The sequence below is a fragment of the Theobroma cacao genome, chromosome 4 (genome assembly GCF_053813885.1).
Source record: "Theobroma cacao isolate CCN51 chromosome 4, ASM5381388v1, whole genome shotgun sequence".
Lineage (NCBI taxonomy): Eukaryota > Viridiplantae > Streptophyta > Magnoliopsida > Malvales > Malvaceae > Theobroma > Theobroma cacao.
In genome coordinates, this window is record NC_142642.1 from 15,512,288 (window position 1) to 15,520,085 (window position 7,798).

Consider the following 7,798-nt stretch of genomic DNA (forward strand, 5'->3'; position numbering starts at 1 on the left):
CATGCCTTTGAAAGCCTTATTACTCGCTTTAAATGGTTTTATAATCTCATTATTAATTTTGAGGTGAATGTTTTTACATTTTTTATTAAAACAGATTGAAATTGCATGTTTACCACAAGAAACATGGAGTGAAAGCCATCCACTAACAACAAAAGTCCATTTATAGTCACTCATGCCTTTGAAAGCCTTATTACTCACTTTAAATGGTTTTATAAACTCATTATTAATTTTGAGGTGACTTTTTTTACATTTTTTCTTAAAACAGATTGAAATTGCATGCTTACCTCGAGAAACATGAAGCGAAAGCCATCCACTAACAAGAAAAGTCCATTTATCGTCACTCATGCCTTTGAAAGCCTTATTACCCGCTTTAAATGGTTTTATAATCTCATTATTAATTTTAAGGTGAATTTTTTTACATTTTCGATAAAAACTGCTTATAATTGAATGTTTACCTCAAGAAACATGAAGCGAAAGACATCCATTGGCATGAAAAGTCTATTTATAGTCACTCATGGCTTTGAAAGCCTTATTACTCGCTTTGAATGGTTTTATAATCTCATTATTGATTTTAAGTTGAATTTTTTTATATTTTTCATGAAAACAGATTGAAATTGCATGTTTACCTCGGGAAACATGGAGCGAAAGCTGTCCACTAACAAGAAAAGTCCATTTATAGTCACTCATGCCTTTGAAAGCCTTATTACTTGCTTTAAATGGTTTTATAATCTCATTATTAATTTTGAGGTGAATGTTTTTACATTTTTGAAAAAAACAGCTTATAATTGAATGTTTACCTACAGAAACGTGAAGCGTAAGCCATCCATTGACATGAAAAGTCTATTTATAGTCACTCATGGCTTTAAAAGCCTTATTGCTCGCTTTAAATGGTTTTATAATCTCATTATTGATTTTAAGTTGAATTTTTTTTACATTTTACATTAAAACCGATTGAAATTGCATGTTTACATCAGGAAATATGGGGCGAAAGCCATCCACTAACAAGAAATGTCCATTTATAGTCACTCATGCCTTTAAACGCCTTATTTCTCGCTTTAAATGGTTTTATAATCTCATTAATAATTTTGAGGTGAATGTTTTTACATTTTTCATTAAAACAGATTGACATTGCATGTTTACCTCGGGAAACCTGGACTGAAAGCATTCCACTAACAAGAAAAGTCTATTTATAGTCATTCATGCCTTTGAAAACCTTATTGCTCGCTTTAAATGGTTTTATAATCTCATTATTTATTTGAGGTGAATTTTTTTACCTTTTTGATAAAAACAGCTTATAATTCAATGTTTACCTCAAGAAACGTGAAGCGAAAGCCATCCATTGACAAGAAAAGTCTATTTATAGTCGCTCATGCCTTTCAAAGCCTTATTACTCGCTTTAAATTGTTTTATAATCTCATTATTGATTTTAAGTTGAATTTTTTTACATTTTTCATTAAAACAGATTGCAATTGCATGTTTACATCAAGAAACATGGAGCAAAAGCCATCCACGAACAAGAAAAGTCTATTTAGAGTCACTCCTGCCTTTGAAAGCCTTATTACTCACTTTCAATGGTTTTATAATCTCATTATTAATTTTGAGGTTACTTTTTTTACATTTTTTATTAAAACAGATTGAAATTGCATGTTTACCTCGAGAAACACGGAGTGAAAGCTATCCACTAACAAGAAAAGTCCATTTATAGTCACTCATGCCTTTGAAAGCCTTATTACTCGCTTTAAATGGTTTTATAATCTCATTATTAATTTTGAGGTGATTTTTTTTACATTTTTTCTTAAAACAGATAGAAATTGCATGTTTACCTCGGGAAACATGGAGCGAAAGCCATCCACGAACAAGAAAAGTCTATTTATAGTCACTCCTGCCTTTGAAAGCCTTATTACTCACTTTCAATGGTTTTATAATCTCATTATTAATTTTGAGGCTACTTTTTTTACATTTTTTATTAAAACATATTGAAATTGCATGTTTACCTCGAGAAACATGGAGTGAAAGCCATCCACTAAGAAGAAAAGTCCATATATAGTCACTCATGCCTTTGAAAGCCTTATTACTCGCTTTAAATGATTTTATAATCTCATTATTAATTTTGAGGTGAATGTTTTTACATTTTTGAAAAAAACAGCTTATAATTGAATGTTTACCTCAAGAAACGTGAAGCGTAAGCCATCCATTGACATGAAAAGTCTATTGATAGTCACTCATGGCTTTAAAAGCCTTATTGCTCGCTTTAAATGGTTTTATAATCTCATTATTGATTTTAAGTTGAATTTTTTTACATTTTACATTAAAACCGATTGAAATTGCATGTTTACATCAGGAAACATGGGGCGAAAGCCATCCACTAACAAGAAATATCCATTTATAGTCACTCATGCCTTTAAAAGCCTTATTACTCGCTTTAAATGGTTTTATAATCTCATTATTAATTTTGATGTGAATGTTTTTACATTTTTCATTAAAACAGATTGAAATTGCATATTTGCCATGAGAAACATGGAGTGAAAGCCATCCACTAACAAGAAAAGTCCATTTATAGTCACTCATATCTTTGATAGCCTTATTATTCGCTTTAAATGGTTTTATAATCTCATTATTGATTTTAAGTTGAATTTGTTTACATTTTACATTAAAACCGATTGAAATTGCATGTTTACATCAGGAAACATGGGGCGAAAGCCATCCACTAACAAGAAATGTCCATTTATAGTCACTCATGCCTTTAAAAGCCTTATTACTCGCTTTAAATGGTTTTATAATCTCATTATTAATTTTGAAGTGAATGTTTTTGCATTTTTCATTAAAACAGATTGACATTGCATGTTTACCTAGGGAAACCTGGAGTGAAAGCATTCCACTAACAAGAAAAGTCTATTTATAGTCACTCATGCCTTTGAAAACCTTATTGCTCGCTTTAAATGGTTTTATAATCTCATTATTAATTTGAGGTGAATTTTTTTACATTTTTGATAAAAACAGCTTATAATTGAATGTTTACCTCAAGAAACGTGAAGCGAAAGCCATCCATTGACAAGAAAAGTCTATTTATTGTCGCTCATGCCTTTCAAAGCCTTATTACTCGTTTTAAATTGTTTTATAATCTCATTATTGATTTTAAGTTGAATTTTTTTACATTTTTCATTAAAACATATTGCAATTGCATGTTTACATCAGGAAACATGGAGCGAAAGCCATCCACGAACAAGAAAAGTCTATTTATAGTCACTCCTGCCTTTGAAAGCCTTATTACTCACTTTCAATGGTTTTATAATCTCATTATTAATTTTGAGGTTACTTTTTTTACATTTTTTATTAAAACAGATTGAAATTGCATGTTTACCTCGAGAAACATGGAGTGAAAGCCATCCACTAACAAGAAAAGTCCATTTATAGTCACTCATGCCTTTGAAAGCCTTATTACTCGCTTTATGAAATACCCCATACTTTGATATAGTGATAAATAAAGTTGATCGAATGCAAATTGAGGTCAATTAAAACGTTTAAAAGTGATAAAAAACGAAAGGAGTAGTTTAGGATAAAATATTTCGCAAGTGAGAAAATAATAATAATTCTATCAGAGGAGAATTTGTGAGATAAAAGGCGATTCAAAAGTCAAATGAGGCATAATAAGGTATTTTAGGTACCAAGGAGACAAGATAAAATTTTTAAAATATTAATATTTAGCCGGATGTCGAAATCAGTCAAGAAGAAAGATCATATGGTTGATTCAAGTGGGGGAGAAGATGACAAGCCCGACTCTATAAAAATATTTATCATGACATACACGTGATGGATAACATGTTTGTATGCTAGGAGAGTCTCGAAAAAAATTTACAAAAGTCGGTATTGTACCTAGAGGTACAACAAAATTGATTTAAACCTCGAACTAGATCAAATAGAGAATTTATGATGAAATTAAGAATTTTAAACTCACAGAATGGTTTAATATGGTAATTCGGAGTTTGACGATCAATTTGGAGTCAAACCGGAATTTTCGCTATCCAGGGGCAAAATGATCATTTGCCACCTGAGGACAAAATGAGAATTTTAGAAAAGATTTTTTTGGCCCCATTTGACTTATTGGAGTATAATTTGACTTATTGGAGTAAGATTTGAAGTTTAGGAGTGAAAAATTTTAATTTCAGTATAATTTGGAGTAAAAAGGTAAAATGGTAATTTTATCATATGGAATCGAAAATTTAATTTTTGAAAGGATTTTGATCAAATTTAATTATTTGGAGTGTGAAATGAGTATGAGGAGTGCAAATTATGCATTATGGCAAATTTTCAATTTTTGGGGCAAAAATGTAATTTTTGAAAAGTTTAGGGGCAAAAGTGTAATTTTGAAAAATTTGCTCGACCAAAACTTTGGAAAATTCTGGAAATTTCACTTAAGACTTGGATAAGTCAAAGGGAATGCATGGTGGAAAAAGTAGGACAAGTGGATGGCTAGAAAAAAATGAATTAATAAAATATTTAAAATATAAATAAAATAATATTATTTCATTAAACAATAAAAAGGCATAAAAAAAAATCAGCCCACCCATTCTTCTTCTTCAACATTCGGCCAAGCAAGAAACAAGAGAGAGAAAGGAGAAAATAAAACCCTAGCCAAGAAATTTAAAGGGAAAATAGGTGAAAATTCAAAAATCAAGTGAAAAAAGGTAACATTTCTTAAATTTGTCTTGTGCTTTACCTTTCCCATGCATTTCCCATCATTTTCCATGGTTGAATCATGTGATTTGAGGATGATTTCAATTCTGGTCATATGGGTTTAGAGAGAGAAAGTTGTTAGATAAATTTGATTTTGAGCTATGTTAGTGTTTAGTGTTAGTGTAGCATGTTTATGAGTAAAACAACAAGAAAAATATTTATCTTCTCCATGAATTTTCCTAGGTCGAATCTAGCCAATGGTATGTGAGGATGAGGTTGACTTTATTTTAAGAGAATTAGGTGGAAAAATGATGAATTATGAGGTTGGAAATTAAATGGGAATTTTCGGTGCAATAAATTGAAATTTTTACCCACTAGGGGTAAAAGCGTAATTTACAGTCCGAACTGATAAATTGGACCAAATTCACAGTCATTGAGGTATTGTGGATATAATTGGATAATTGAAATTGAAATGGATGGAATTGGAGTCGAATTGGTGATTTTAGGACTTTACACCGTGTATAGGCGAGTTAGGTCGGACACCGCAATTAAGCGATTGTCTAAACATTTCAAATCCTATCTAGTGCATACGCATGGATAAGAGCTTAAAATAATTTATGATAAATTGACACAATTTATTGAATTTTGTGTCATAGATTATGGATAGGTGGTGAGTCAATTGTTTCGGGTAAGAGACTGCACCCGAGGGCGAAAGATAGGAGTATTTCTACTCCTAATACTGTGAGTAAACTTATTATCATCTTAATTATCTAGAGTAGTTTTATACAACTGTGTGATTTTATGGAAAATGGGTTTAAATGGTAAATTGCTATGTTTTAGGAGAAATTGTGATTTTATAAAATGATTTTATAAATTTTCTGGAAAATCGAATACTGGTTTTGAAAATAGAGTAATTGGAGACTGCCTGCTGGTGTTGCAAATTTATGGTTTTAAATTGAATGGCTTATGACAATATATGAGCATGAATGGCTAAATTGATTTTGGTGTCAAAATTATTTGTATTGTGTATTTAGCCTTGAGAGGCTAGGTTGCAATAAATTGCCATGTCATGCTAGAATGAATTTTATTGATTGGTGGATTCTATATTAATTATTTACTGCAGAGGGGGTTCCGTGGACCAGCCTATTAGAGGGGCACGGTAAACTCCATTATATTATTACCTCGAACGGAGAGGCGTGTAGGGTATCTCCTGGGGTAAAGCTTAGGGTTCACTTCACGCTAAACCACCACGTGAAGGGGAACTCAGCCAACGCCAAGGAACGGCTGTATTTTTCTCAAACTAAAATTATATTTTAAGTGTATATGAAATTTTAACAGCCTTGACGGACTCGGTTGGATGCCCTGCGCAAGGTATCACTGAGTATGAGTTTTGGCACGAGCCAAAGTTTTAAGAAATTCATAAGCCAAGTTGATTACTCGATTTATATGGATTGATTTTATTTGGTTGAAATGAACTGAAAGGTAATGAAATTACAGTATGATGACTTATTTTAATTGTCTCTATTTACTCGGCTTTAGATACTTTAGATGGTATCTGTTTACTCACTAGGATTATAAAATCTCACCCCTTCTTCCTATACATTTTTCAGGCTCAGGACAGTTTGTAGATAGTCGAGTAGGACGAGAACTAAGCTCGAAACTGCATTATAGAAAGTAAGAGTTCACAGTCTTACATCCTCTTGGTCAATTGGAGCCCACGTGTCATTGCAGATCAAAACTTATATTTTGGTTATCTGTATTTCTATTCATACAATTTTTACTTTACTTTCATGTGCGAAAAATTATTTACGAATATTTCTATAAAAATTTATTTTATGAGAAAATAGAATATTTTATTGATTATTTTTGAATAGTACTAGTTGTTAACAATTTGCTTTCAAATGAACGTTTTAGATATTTAATTTGTTTTTAAATCATTAAATATATATTTTCTGCTCACCTACTACATTTTTAACAAGTTTTGAGATTTTTGACGAAAAATTACGAAAATGCCCCTGTGAGCCAGAAAATAAAATTTTATTGTCCTTATTTGAAAATGACTTATGATTTTTTTTGAAATGCGAGATTTAATAATTGTTGCTCACCGGGAAGATGCGGAAGCTGATGCTAAGCCTTGCGGGGTTTCGATCGGCATTCGGAGTGAAAAATGTCTGTTGAGGCCTCGCGACGATTGTCACGGGCTCGATGGGGAGTTCCGGGTCGTGACACTTTAAATGGTTTTATAATCTCATTATTAATTTTTAGGTGACTTTTTTTACATTCTTTCTTAAAACAGATTGAAATTGCATGTTTACCTTGAGAAACATGGAGTGAAAGCCATCCACTAACAAGAAAAGTCCATATATAGTCACTGATGGCTTTAAAAGCCTTATTACTAGCTTTAAATGGTTTTATAATCTCATTATTAATTTTGAGGTGAATATTTTTACATTTTTCTTTAAAACAGATTGAAATTACATGTTTACCACGAGAAACATGGAGTGAAAGCCATCCACTAACAAGAAAAGTCCATTTATAGTCACTCATACCTTTGAAAGCCTTATTACTCGCTTTAAACGGTTTTATAATCTCTTTATTAATTTTGAGGTTACTTTTTTTATATTTTTTATTAAAACAGATTGAAATTGCTTGTTTACCTCGAGAAACATGGAGCGAAAGCCATCCACTAACAAGAAAAGTCCATTTATCGTCACTCATGCCTTTGAAAGCCTTATTACTCGCTTTAAATGGTTTTATAATCTCATTATTAATTTTAAGGTGAATTTTTTTACATTTCTGATAAAAGCAGCTCATAATTGAATGTTTACCTCAATAAACGTGAAGCAAAAGCCATCCATTGGTATGAAAAGTTTATTTATAGTCACTCATGGCTTTGAAAGCCTTATTACTCGCTTTAAATGGTTTTATAATCTCATTATTGATTTTAAGTTGAATTTTTTTACATTTTTCATTAAAACATATTGAAATTGCATGTTTACCTCGGGAAACATGGAGCGAAAGCCATCCACGAACAAGAAAAGTCCATTTATAGTCACTCATGCCTTTGAAAGCCTTATTACTCGCTTTAAATGATTTTATTATCTCATTATTAATTTTTAAGTGA

The 7,798-nt window shown here is 31.2% G+C and overlaps 1 long non-coding RNA gene across 1 annotated transcript; it reads left to right on the plus strand.

The window, feature by feature from the left end:
• The first annotated feature begins 4,547 nt into the window (after positions 1-4,547).
• Positions 4,548-6,461, plus strand: LOC148763133 (uncharacterized). Its single transcript, XR_016026033.1, has 3 exons — positions 4,548-4,685; positions 5,331-5,415; positions 6,285-6,461. It is a non-coding gene; the product is annotated as an uncharacterized LOC148763133 (long non-coding RNA).
• The last annotated feature ends 1,337 nt before the right edge of the window (positions 6,462-7,798 follow it).